Below are 14,276 nucleotides of genomic sequence, written 5' to 3' on the forward strand. Positions count from 1 at the left end.
TTGTTCTTATCCACTAGTTTAAAGTCCAACTGAAATATCCGGGTTTCCTTCTCCATTGAAATTCTTTTGCTATGTAGACCTAACTGTGTTTTCACCTATTGACATGTATATTCAGAAGTGATGAGTTATTTCTCTCTTAGAATATCATATTTAGGAGTTCCTGTCGTGGCTCAGTGGTTAACGAATCTGACTAGGAACCATGAGGTTGCTGGTTCGGTCCCCGCCCTTGCTCAGTGGGTTGAGGATCTGGCATTGCCATGAGCTTTGGTGTAGTTTGCAGATGCGGCTCTGATCCCACATTGCTGTGGCTCTGGTGTATGCCGGTGGCTACAGATCCAATTCGAGCCCTAGCCTGGGATAGTCCATATGTCATGGGAGTGGCCCAAATAAACAGCAAAAAGACAAAAAAAAAGAATATCATCTTTAGATTTGATATCGAGTGCCTCCTGTTTGCTTGAAGGCAGCGTGGCCTGCTTTCATTTTTTGGGCTCTGTGATGTGGTGTTCCAAACCAGAAATATGCAAGAGTCTTTTTTCACATGTAGGGAAATTCTTTAGTTATTCAGCTCACTAGTCCCTTTTATATATACCATGATCAAATAGCAAATTGATGTTTATGGAGACTCTGGAGACTGATGTGAGTGATAGCCATGAGGCTAAAGATGGAAATAATACTGTTCATTGACCCATTTGATGAATCATCTTTTACATCAGTATCACCATGCTTCCAGAACAAGAGCTCACGTTGCCCATCATCCAACCCTCAAGGTGTGAGAATGAGAGCTTCCCAAATGGGGTCCAATACACACCTCTTCACTCACAGAGAGCTCGTTGTGTCATAAAGCATGATGGGGTACATAGTACTTCTGTTCCAACAGTTGGCCTGGATCTTTCAAATGAAGTACATTTCACTCAGTCTGGGCCACCATGCTCTCTACATAATGATGGCTTTTTCCATGAACATGTATGGCACTTCAGGGTCAGTGTAGTTTTTGAAACACTGCGTCACATGAATACATTGAATAAAATCTCATTTTGAAAGAAAACACGTGATTAAAAAAGACCCACTTCCCAAAAAACCTGGATAATGAAAACAAGGAAAGAGTGAGTGAAAATATCATCTGAGCAGCAATTTACATGGGAAGGGGATTTTTTTCTCAGGGAACATACTGTGCTTTAACCTGATCCCCACAAATGCCATTTGAAAAAAAAGGTGCCAAACACGGGCCATAACCTCTATGTTCAAGTGGGGAGCAGTGATTTTAAGGGACACATTTCTTCTCTCATGCCAAGAAGGAATTAAGAATCTGGTACTATATTGTTGGTTGATCCTGACATCCAATATCCGACTGAAACACAGACAGCTGCTTTGTGTTAAATCTTTCCATGGCTGTTTCTTCAATCAAAATTCCCTCTCTCTCTCTCCCTCTCTCTCTCTCTCCCTCCTTTAGAAACACTCTCTCTCCTTTTCTCTTTCATTCATTTTGCCACTAATCCTGCTGTCCCAAGAATATTGGTTTGATCCTGGGTGAAATATTGAGCCAGGATATAAGTTCAAGTCTTTACCAAAAAAATTCCCACCGTCCTCTAATACCCCGTCAACTATACAAGCGGTGGTCCAGAAATAACTCCTCTGTAGCTATAGAGACATTCGAACTCAGCTATCCTCACCTCTTCTCATTTTCAGCCCTTCACAGTGACCTGCTGACACCCTCCTATGTACTGTGGTCTACTTAGTTCCATATTTGACACAGAGATCAACACACTTTCAACCACATTCTCAAGGGTTCTAGCAAGTATTACTTTACCTGCAGCAGACTCAACCTATTGCTGGTGTGGTGAATATCTAGACTCATGCTTTGTGGATATAGGAAATGAAGTCTGTGACTCTTCATATCTCACGTAATCAGCTTCATATACAGGAGTGATAAAACTTAAGCAGGGCCTGGCTGACAATGGGCCAGAGTAAAATATTCTGTCACACAAAAACAGTCTCTGGAACACTCCTCATCCTTCTCTAGACCCTCAATTGACAGGGCTAGCTTTCAAGAGGGAATCCTCAAGATCCTCCAATTGAATCCCTCACCACAGGAATCAGGGAGGATCAGGATAGAGAACCTCATTCACTTCCTTACAATTGTGGACAGGACAAACAACCTGGAAGTAGACCAATTCACCACACTAACAGCCTGCACCCAAAGAGACAGGGCTCCTACTTACCAACCTGTGAAATATTCACCAGAAATACCCCATTTTCATTCGTGATTAAAATTCATTTTGTTTTGGATGGCTAGCCTGTGTCTTCAGATATTGACATGTATATTCTGAAGCATGGAATTTTAATATCCCACTTTTTAATTACTTAAGGGGTAAGATTGAGGGACTAATGCTTTTTTGAAGGTAATAAGAACTTCTTTTTGTTTTTAAGCTCTGGAATATGGAGAATTAAAGGGGCAATATGCATGAGTCATTTTTCAGGTGTAGGAAAAGATTTGAGTTGTCAGCTTACAGGTCCCTTTTTGATATACCATGATCAAACTGTAACTTTGTAAAATCCATGTCTAGATCGGTAGACTGATGAGACTGGTGGACATGTGGCTAAAATTGAGGTATTTTTTTAATCAAATTTTAGCACTCACCTGACTGATCATCCTTTACATCAGTATCTACATACCTCCTGAACAAGAGCTCAGGCTTACAATGCACCTGCCCACTTGTTTGAGGATGAGAGCTTCACATATTCCACCCAACAGCCATATATAATATCTCAGAGTTGGAGTTGAGCCTCAAAGCTTGATGGAATTAGACCATTTCTGTAGCAACCAGTTGGCCTGGAACTGACAGAGGGAAGGCAAATCCACCCATTCCGTGCCCACATGCTCTCTATATAATTATGGCTATTCCCCTAAACAGGTGTTCCACTTTAAGGTCCACAATTTATTTCAAACACTGAATTCTAGGCACCTACAGTATAAAAACTCATATGGAAAGAAAGTACATGAGTGAAAATAACCCACATCCGACATAGTTTGTATTCCTAAAACAAGGGATGAGTGAGGAAGGACACAACATGAGAAGAACTTTACCTGGGAAGGGGTTTTTAGCTCAGGGGAAATGTCTACTGTCCTTTAACCTGATCTCTACATCATTCCATTATAGAGGAAAAGGGTGCCAAATATGGGCTCTAACCTCTATCTTCCAGTGGGGATCAGTGAAGGTAAGGGCCACATTTCATTACTCACACCAAGAAGGATTGAAGAATCTGTGACAATAGTGCTGTTTCTTCCCTGAAGTCAGATTTCTCTCTCTCTCTCTTTCTGTCTCTCCTCTTCTCCCTCCTTTACTTTCAGTTGAATCCTCCTTCCCCATTGTTACGTGTGGAGATCCTATATGAAATATCTCAGCCAGTATAGAAGTCCAAATGATTACCTAACATTATCCCTCCGACTTCTGATCCCACATCCAAACTATAATGTTTTTCCAGAAAGAACTCTTCTTTAGGAGTAGACATATATTATGTCAAGGGCCATCTTTGCCACTCTTCCCATTGTCAGCCCCTCAGAGTGACCTGCTTTCCACCTAATTTTTATAGCACAATATCTGGTCCCATATTTGACTCAGAGATCAAAACTTTTGCAATCACATTCATGTGACGGCTCTAGCAAGAATCAGCTTTCCTACAGTCGACCACACATGGATGATCAGGTCTTCTGGATTTGCTGGGAAGGTGGATATCTGGAACAGTGCTTGGTGTATTTGGGAAATGGAATCTGTGACTTTCCATATCTCACTGAATTGGCATGTGGTTTCAGCTATTGACATGTACATTCAGAAGTGTAATGTTTTAATGCCCCCTCGTGAATATCTACTTCTGGAGTGACATAGAGTGCCTTTTGATTTGCAAAAGCAGAAGGCCATAAGTTTTGTGTTTGTGCTTTTGTACTGCATGCATAGCATGGCCATTAGTCACGAATCTTTTTTCATATTTAGGAAAAGACTTGAGGTTGTTGGCGCACTGGTACTTTTAGGATATAACATGAACAGACAACAAGCCTGTACAATAGATGTCTATCTCAGTAAAAGGATGGGAGTGTTGGCCATGAGTATAATGATGGAGGTAATAGTTTTTGTCAAATTTACAATCCATCTGATGGAACAGCCTTTAGATCAGTGTCAACATACCTCCAGAACAAGTCAGGTTGGCCGTCGTCCAACACTCAGGTATATGTGTGTGAGTTCCCACCTGCAGCCCAACACATACCTCTCATCTTACAGAGGGGCAGATGAGTTGAAAGGCTCCATGGTCATCATACCATTGCCATGGAAACCAGATGGCCTGGTTCTGTCAGAGGGAAGGCATCCCCACCCACTCTGGGCCCACCTGCTCTCCAAATAATGGCAGCTGTTGCCCTGGACATGTGTGTCAGTTCAGGGTCTATATTTTCTTACAAAAATTGCATCCCAGAGACACACAGTATTACTCTCAGTTTGAAATATATATATATATATATTTTGCTCATATATATATATATGAGCAAAAAAGACACACTTCCCAAATAGACTATATCTGAAATTAGGAAATAGAAAGAACACAGTTTGAGATTCATAGGTTTTGGGCCCAGGGTAAATGTCTACTGTCCTTAAGCCTGATCCCCACATCATGCCATTTTAGAGGAAATGGGTACCAAACATGGGTTCTAAACACTATCTTCCAGTGGTCAGCAGCGAATTTTAGCGTCATATTTTGAGTCACTCCCATAAGGCTTTAAGAATGTGGCACAAGTTTGCTGTTTCTTCCATGAAGTAGTACATCCGCATGAACCACTGACACATACTCAGAGCTGAGATCTTCCCTGGAATCCAGCTCGAATCAAATCTCCTTTATCTCCCTCTCTCTCTTTCACTTTCTCCTTCACTATCTCTCTCTGTGTCTCTATACTTTTATCTCACTTTCTTTCAAATCGTGCTGCCTCAAAACTTCCTGGGGGGGGGGGGGAATACTGGATAAAATATCTCAGCCAGGATAGCAGTCCAAGTCTTTACCCATTTTCCCAAAATCTTCCCATTAACAATCCAAAATATATTCGATGTTGAGAAAGAGATCCTTTGTAGGAATAGTGACATTCCAACATGGGCCATTCACCACACACTCTTCCCATTTTCAGATTTTCATGGTAAACCAATGACCTCCTCATGTGATCTGTGGCTTATGTAGTTCCCAAATTTGACTCAGAAATCAAAATATTTTCAACCACATTTACATGAGAGCAATATTGAAAATCAGCTTTCCTCCAGGAGACAATACCTGGATGACCAGGTCTTTTGGGTTTTCTGGGGAGGTAGATATCTTGACTAGTTCTTGGGGGAGTGAGGAAATGAAGTCTATGACTCTTCATGTCTAATGGAATTGACATTTGAACACAAGTCTGAGCAAACTTGAAAAAGTCCTTGCTGAGAGTATAAGACTTCTGAGACCCAAACCCAGTCATTATTTGGGAACTCCTCATCATTTCCTTGACACTTGATTGGGAGGGACAGAATACCTTCTCCTCCAAGATGGATTCCTTAAGACCTGCAAAATGAAGACCTCAGGCCAGGGCACATGGAGGTTCACGAGATAGAACCTGCTTCACTTTGTTACTAATGGGGACACCACTGACCTTCTGGCCCTGGCCCTATCCACCACACCACAAACCAGCACCCAAGAGAGAGGACTTGTGCTAATTTACCAGTGTATATCCAAACAGAAATATCCCACTTTATTTCTCTGACAACATTCCTTTGCCGTTGGAGAGCTAGCATGTGGTTTCAGCTGTAGACATGTATATTCAGAAAGTGGAACTGTAATTTCCCCCTTTGGAATGTCTGCTTCAGGGGTGACTTTGATGGCCTCATATTTGGTTGAAGTCACAGAAGCCTATGTTCCTTGTGCTCTGGGATGATGTGTTTAAAAGAGCCATTAATCATGAGTCTTTTTTCATCTGTAGGAAAATTTTTGAGGCTGTCGGCTCACTTGTCCCTTAAAATATATCAGGATCAAACAGCAAGCCTGGGTATTAGATGTCTAGATCGGTTGACTGATGAGAGTGATGGCCATGAGGATAAGATGGAGGTAATGTTTTTCATCAAAATGTACCACCCATATGATGAATCATCTTCTACCTCAGTATTAACATACCTCCACAACAACAGCTCAGCATGACCATCGTTCAACCCTCATGGAGTGAGGGGAGAGCTTCCCACATGCTACCCTAAAGTCACCTCTCATCTCACAGAGTGGCAGTTGTGACTCAAGGCTCCATTGGCCACATGACATTGCCATGGCAATCACTTGGCCTGGAAATTTTAGAAGAAAGGCCACTCTGCCCACTCTGGGCCCTCCTGCTTTATATAGAATTGTGGCTTTTTCCCTGGACATGTGTTTCCATTCAGGGACAAACTTTTATTTCAAAAACTTTATCCAAGTACCAGACAGTATTATTGTCACATGGAAAAGAATATATGTCAGTGAAAAGGTGCACCTCCCTAGTAGACTGGACTATGAAAACAAGGAATGAGTGAGGAAGAACACAACATGGGAAGCCCTTCACTTGTGAAGGGGCATTAGGCTCAGGGAAAATGTCTTCTGTCCTTTACCCTGATCCAAACCTCACGCCATTTTAGAGGGAATGGGACCCAAATTTGTGTCTAACACCTATCTCCCATGAGAGAGCAGTGAACTTTCAGACCACATTTCAAGAGCCATTCAATAAGAATTGAAGAATCTTGGACAAGTGTGATGTACCTTTCTTGAAGTAGGATAGCTACTTTAACACTGACACATGCTCAGCACTGAGATAATGCCCTGGGCTCATGCTTGATTCAACATCTACTTTATCTCTCTCTCTCTTGCATGTGAATCCTGCTGCCCCAAGATCTCCTGGTGTTACACTGGAAAAAATCTCTTACCCAGGAGTACAGTCCAAGACTTTACTGAACATTTTCCTTCCATTCTAATCCCCCATCCAAAATACTATCGGTGGTCCAGAGTGATCTCTTCTGTAAGAATAAAGACATTCCATCTTGGGCCTTCCTCCACCAATTCTTTCTATTGTCAACCCTCATGGTGAACAGCTGACAACAACACGTGAACTGCAGTCTACTTGACTCCGAAATTTGACTCAGAGATAAAAAATATTTTCAACCACATTCACACGAGTGCTCTGGCAAGAATCAGATTTCCCACAGCAGGACACACCTGAAAGATGAGGTTTTGTGTATTTGCTTGGGAGGTGGACATCTGGAATAGTGATTTGTAGATTTCCAAAATGAAGTCTGTGCCTCTACATGGCTCACTGTATTGTCATTTGAACACTGGTTTCAGAAATTTTGACTAAGAAATGGCTGAAAATGGGCCTGAGTGCAAGGATTCTGTAACCCAAAGCGAGTCTATATATGGTACCGTCCACCTCTTTCTGTAGACCATCTACTAATTCAATGGGGAACCCTCAAAACCTTCAACTTGATGAGTTCAGGCCAGTGCCCATGGAAGTTCACCATAGAGACACTCCTTCCTTTCCCTACAAGTGTGGACACCAGTAAAGATATTGCAATACCCCTGGTCATGACACTACCAGGAAATACCCAAAGATACGGTGTGCTTATGTTCTTAACCACGTGGAAATCCAACATGAATTATACATGTTTCATTCTTGGTAAATACTCCTTTTTTTGGACGGCAGCATGTTGTTTCAGCTATTGACATGTACATTCAGAAAAGTGGAGCAGTAATTTTCCCTTTGGATTTTCTTCCTCAAGGTGAAGGACAGTAAACACTTTCCCTAGGAAGAAATGCCCCTTCCCATCTAAAGAGCCTCTCAGTTTTTGTTTTTCCTTAGTCTTTCCTTGATTTCATTATCCAGGCAACTTGGGCAGTGTGTCTTTTTCAATCACACATTTTCTTTCTGAAAGAGATTTTATACTGTGTTCCTGGGATGTAGTGTTTGAACAAGGATGTTGATCCTGAAGCACCACAGATGTTCAGGGGAAGATCCATCATTCTGTAGAGAGCAGTTTGGCCCCCAGTGTACAGAGTTGCCTTCTCTCTGAAAGGTCCCAACCAAGTGGATGCCACAGCAATGGAATGATGCCCATAGATCCTTGTAACGCAACAGCCTCTCTGTGAGTAGATGTGCATGATGGGCCCCATGTGAGAAGCTCTCACCCTCACACAATGAGGGTTGGAAGATGGGTACCATGAACTCTTGTTCAGGAGGTATGTTGATACTGATGTAAAGGTAAAGGATGATCCATTAGATGTGTGGTACAACTTTACTGACAGTATTGGGTCAATTTTTAAACCTATAGGCCACACTCTCATCAGTATACTGAACTTAACATCAATTATACAACCATGCCTTTTGATCATGGAAGATCCTAATGTGACCAGTGAGCTGATTATCTCAACTCTTTTCATCAATGTGAAAAAAGACACGTACCTAATGCTTGTTTGAAGCACCTCAATCCAGAGACCAAACCATGAATCCAGGCCACTCTGGGTTCCACAAAGTGTGAGGTCCTTGATATCACACGTGAAGAAGATATTCCAAAGTGGGAAATGATAACTCCATGATTCCGAATATACTGTCAATAGCTGAAATTTCAGGCTAGCCTTCCAAAGCAAAGGAAATTTACTGAGAAGGAAGCTGGGATACATCTGGTTTATTTTTCACAGGTTGTTAAGGACAAGCCCTGTCTCTTTAGTGCTGGCAGTTAGTGTGTTGACTAGGGACACTGCCAGCATGTTTGTGGTATGCACAATTGTCAGGAAGGGAAGGAGGGTCTCACTTGTGGACCTCCAAGAACCCTGTGGAGAGGGCTTCAATTGGAGGCTTTTGAGGTTTCCCGCTTGGAGCAGAGTGGACTCCAGTCCTGCCAATCAAGGGTCTAGGGAAAGATGAGGTGTGTCCCAAAGAGAGACTGGTTTTGGTAGACAGAATAAGTGTGCCTTGGCCCATTTTCTTTCAGGCCCATCTCAAGGATGCTTAGACAAATGTTGAAGGCCAATTCACTGAGACATGGAGAGACACAGACTTTATTTGCTAAATCCCACAAGCATGAGTTGAGAGATCCTCTACCCCAGCAAATCCACAAGACCTTATTGTCCATGTGGGGTCTGCTTCAGATAAGCTAATTCTTGTTAGGATCATCATGTGAACCTGGATGAAAATGAGTTGATTTCAGCCATATATAGGAACACATAAACTTCAGTACATATGAGGTGGTCAGTGGGTCACTGTGCAGGGCTAGAAATGGGAAAAAAGGGGTAGGATGGATGAGTTGAAATGTCACTATATGAACTGAGGTTTCTCTGTGGACCACCCATTGAATATTTGATAGGGAATCAGAAGACAGTGGGAAATGGTTGGTAAAAACTTGGACTGATACCCTGGATCAGCACAAACATGGAGCCAGATGATTCAAGAGAATCTGAAGGAGGGTGAAGTGGTGAGAGAGAGAGGGAGGCAGAGTGAGAGGGAGAAAGCGAGAGATACATAGAGAGTAAGAGAGAAAAATAGGAACGTGAGAGGTAAAATAGTTTTGGATTCATAAAGCATTAATCCAGGGCAGAACTTCAGCACCAAGACGATACCTTGGTTTCAGGAATATATCCAACACAAGAGAAAACCCAGCATTCTTGTACTGGATGCTTCAGTCGCTCTTGGCATGACTCTAGAAATGTGTCCATCACAATCACTGCTCTCCACTGGAAGATTGGTATTAAAGACCCTTTTTCACCCTTTTCTTCTCAAATGGCATGATGTGTCAATAAGATTCAAGGACAGTAGATATATTCCCTGGGGGAAAAAAAAACCCTCCCATGTAAGAATATTGTATGTGGTGTTCTTCCAGACTCTCATTGTTTACATTATCCAGGCTACTTGGGAAGCTGGTCTTAAACAATCACATATTTTCATTCCAAATGAGATTTCATACTGTGCATTTGTATGATGCAGTGTTTAAACAACAATGTTGAAACAGAAATGCCACATATGTTTGTGGAAAATACCGTCATTATGCAGAGAGCAGGTGGGCCCATAGTGGGTGATTTGCCTTCCCTCTGATAGTTCCAGGCCAACTTGTTGCCACAGCAATGGCTTGACACCCATTGAGTCTTGTGACAAAATAAGCTCACTGTGAGACAAAGGAGCTTGTTTGAGCACTTTTGGGAAGTGCTAACCCCGCACATATCAAGGGCTGTATGATGGGGAACCAGAGCTGTTGTTCTGGGGGTATGTTGATATTGATATAAAGGGAGTTAAATCAGTTGTGTGGTATATTTTGACGAACATTTTTATCTCCACTTTTAGCCTCATGGTCACCACTCTCACCAAGCTCCTAAGTTAAAATTTTATTTTACAGGATAGCTGTTTAATCATGGCATTTGTTAAAGGGACCAGTGAGCCAACAACCTCAATTATTTTTCTACACGTGAAAAAAGACTTGTGCCTAATGCCTATTTGAAACATCTCATTCCAGAGCCCAAGCCAAGAATCAAGACAAGTCTCTATTCAACCAAGTGGGAGGAACTCAATATCACCCCTGAAGGAGATATTCAAAAGGGGGAAATTACAACTCCACGACTCTGAATACCCAGGTCAATATCTAAAATCACAAGCTAGCTGCTCCAAAAAAGGAATTGTACAGAGTATGAAACTGGGATATTTTCTGTGAATATTTAACATGTTGGTATGCACAAGCTCTGTCTCTTCTGGTATTGGCTGTTACTATGGTGATTAGGGCCACTGACAGCTATTTTGTGGTCTCCCAAATTGTAAGGAAGGTAAGGAGTTTCTATCATATGTTCGTCCATGAGCCCTCTGTTGAGATTTTCAAGTGGAGCGACTTGAGGTTTCATTCTTAGTGCAGATGGGAATTTGGCCCTGAAAATCAAATGTCTAGAGAATGATGAGTAGGATTCCAAAGAGTGACTGGTTTGGGGTGACAGAAAACATGGACTCTGGCCCATTGTCAGCCAGACAATGGTGAAGGGTGCTCAGACATTTGTTCACAGGCCAATTCACTGAGACGTGGATAGTTACAGACCACTTTTTCTATATTCCACAAGCACAAGTCCAGAGATCCACCACTCCAACATATCCACAAGACATGATAATCCACTTGGGGTCTGCTGCAGGTAAGGTAATTCTTGCTAGAGTCCTCATGTGAACATGGTTGAAAATAAGTTTATCTCTGTGTCAAAATTAGGACAACATACACCACAGTACAAATGACGTGGTCAGTGGCTCACTTTGCAAAGCTGAAAATGGGAAGAGGGGGGAAGGATGGCTGAGTTTGAATGTCCCTATATGAACAGAGGAGTTATTTCTATATCACCACTAGTATGTTCGTTAGGGAATCAGAAGACAGAGGTAAAATGTTGGGTAATATCTTGAACTGATATCATGGCTTTGACATTACATCCAGGAATGCCACAGGTAAACTTGTGGCAAGAAGATTGTTGAGGAAGTGAATGAGGGAGAACTGGTGAGAGAGAGGGAGGCGGAGAAAGACAGGGAGAGAGATAAAGAGAGGGAGAGAAATCAGATTTTGCTTCAAGTTATAGTTCAGTGCAGAACTTCAGTGCCAAGCAAATGTCTGTGTTTTAGGAAGATATCCGACACAAGTGAAAAACCAGCACTCTTGTAATGGAGTGTTCACTCCTTCTTTTCCTGATTCTAGAAAGTGGTCCGTTAAAATCAATTTCCCCTGATGGAAAATAGAGTATATAACCTTGTTTCACACCCTTATCTTCTAAAATGGCATGATGTGGAGATAAGGTTGAAGAAGAGTAGATATGTTCCCTGAATGGAAAAGCCCCTTCCCCACTAAGGGGTTGCTCGTTGGGTGTTTTTGCTTAGTCTTTCCTTGTTTTCATTATGCAGGCATCTTGGGGAGTGTGTGTTTTTTATTCCCATATTTTCCTTGCAAAAGTTATTTTACAATGTGTATTCCTGTGACATAGTGTTTGACCAAGCCCGTTGATCCTGAAGCACCACGGATGTTCGGGGAAAGATCCATCATTTTGTAAACAGCAAGTTGGCCCTGAGTGGGCAGAATTGCCTGCCCTCTGAAAGGTCAAGATGAACTGGAAACGGCATGACAATCAATATATCCTTGTAACACAACAGCCTCTCTCTGAGATGAGAGGTGTGTTATGGGCCACAAGTGGGAAACTCTCACCCTTACAAAACGAGGGCTGGAAAATGGGCACCCTGAATTGTTTTTCGGGAGATATCTTGATTCTGATGTAAAGGATCATCCTTCACGTGTGTGGTACAATTGGACGGACAGTTTTACCTCTGTTTTGAAGCTCAGGGCAAAATCTCTCATCGGTCTACTGAGATAAACTTTAATTATACAGGTGTGATTTTTGAATATGGTATATACTAAAGTGACCAGTGAGCCAACCACCTCAAGTCTTTTCATCCATTGGAAAAAAGACACGTCCCTCATGCCTGTTTGAAAAACCTCATTCCACAGACCATACCATGAATACAGGCCAATTTGGGTTCAACCTAATCCAAGGCCCTTGACATCACAGATGGAGTAGACATCCCAAAGTGGGAAATTATAACTCTATGCTTTGGAGTATACATGTCAATAGCTGAAGTTTCAGGGTAGCCATCTAAAACAAAGGAATTTTACTGAGAATTAAGCTGGGATATTTCTGGTTGAATTTCCACAGGTTGATGAACACAAGCCCTGGCTCTCTGGGTGCTGGCTGTTAGTGAGTTGTCTTGGGACACTGCCAGCATGTTTTTGGTGTGAACAATTATAAGGAAGGGACGGAGTGTCTCACTTATGAACCTTCATGAACCCTGTGGTGAGGGCTTAAATTGGAGGCCCTTGAGGTTTCCTTCTTAGAGGAGAGGGGACTCTGGCCCTGACAATTGAGGTTCTGGGGAAGGATGACGTATGTCCCAAAGAGAGACTGGTATTGGGTGAGAGAATTAATGCATTTTGGCCCATTTTTATCTGTGCACTGCTCAAGGGTGCTTAGACCTTTTTTGGATGCCAATATGCTGAGACATGGAGAGTCACACACTTTATTTCCTAAATCTGCCATGCATAAGTCTTGAGACAAACCACCCACAAATCCACAAGTCCTGATCATCCACGTGGGGTCTGCTTCAGATAAGCTAATTCTTGCCAGAGCCCTTATGTGATCCTGGTTGAAAATGTGTTGATCTCTGAGTCAAATATGGGAACACATAATGTGCAGTCCATAGGAGATGGTCAGTGGGTCTCTGTGCATTGATGACAATGGGAAGAGGGGGGTAGGATATCTGAGTTGGAATATCTCTATAAGAAGAGTTTATTTGTTTCTGGTCCACCATTTTAAATATGATAGGGAATTAGAATACAGGGGGAAATGGTGAGTAACGACTTTGACTGATATCCTGGCTAATCTTGCGGCAAGAGGACCTGAGAGAAAGTGAAGGAGGGAGTAGTGGTGAGATACAGTGAGACAGAGAGAGAAAGAGAGAGAGAGATGTAAATAAGACTTTAATTCAGTAATCAATCCAGAGGAAAGCTTCATTGGCAAGCAGATGTCTGGGTTTCAGGAGGATATCCAACACATGTGAAAACACAGCACAAGTTTACCAAATATTTCAGTCATTCTTGGCATGTCTCTAGATATGTGTCCATTACAATAAATGCTCCCCACTTGAAGATCAGTACTAAAGGTGCTTTTGTCACCCTTATTTTTCTAAATTGGCATGAAGTGTCAATCAGTTTAAAGGACAATAGATATATTCTCTGGGCAGAAAACCCCTTCCCATGTTAAGTTCTTCATATGTGGTGTTTTCATTATCCATGTTCCTTGGGGTGTAGGTCTTTTTCAATCACATATTTTCATTCCAAAAGGAACTTGATACTGCATATTAGTGGGATGCAGTGTTTGAACAACACTGACCAGAAATTCAACACATGTTCCTGAAAAAGCCATCATTATAGAGAGAGAATGTGGGCCCAGATTGGGTGGTTTACCTTCCCTCTGATAGTTCCAGGCCAAATGGTTGACAGAGCAATGACATGACACACATCGAGCCTTGTGACACAATAGCCTCACTGTGAGAGTAGAGGGTGTGTATGAGACAGTTTGGGGAGCTCTAACACTCACAGATCCAGGGTTGGATGATGGGCACCCTGAGATCTTTTTCTGGAGGTACGTTGCTACTGATGTAAAGAGAGATCCATCGTGTATGTGGTAAAATTTGATGAACAATATTA

This window comes from Sus scrofa, chromosome Y (assembly GCF_054392235.1).
Source record: "Sus scrofa isolate SSC_HxYL_T2T_F1_AM1 chromosome Y, Sscrofa_HxYL_maternal_Yorkshire_Landrace_v2.0, whole genome shotgun sequence".
Classification (NCBI taxonomy): Eukaryota; Metazoa; Chordata; class Mammalia; order Artiodactyla; family Suidae; genus Sus; species Sus scrofa.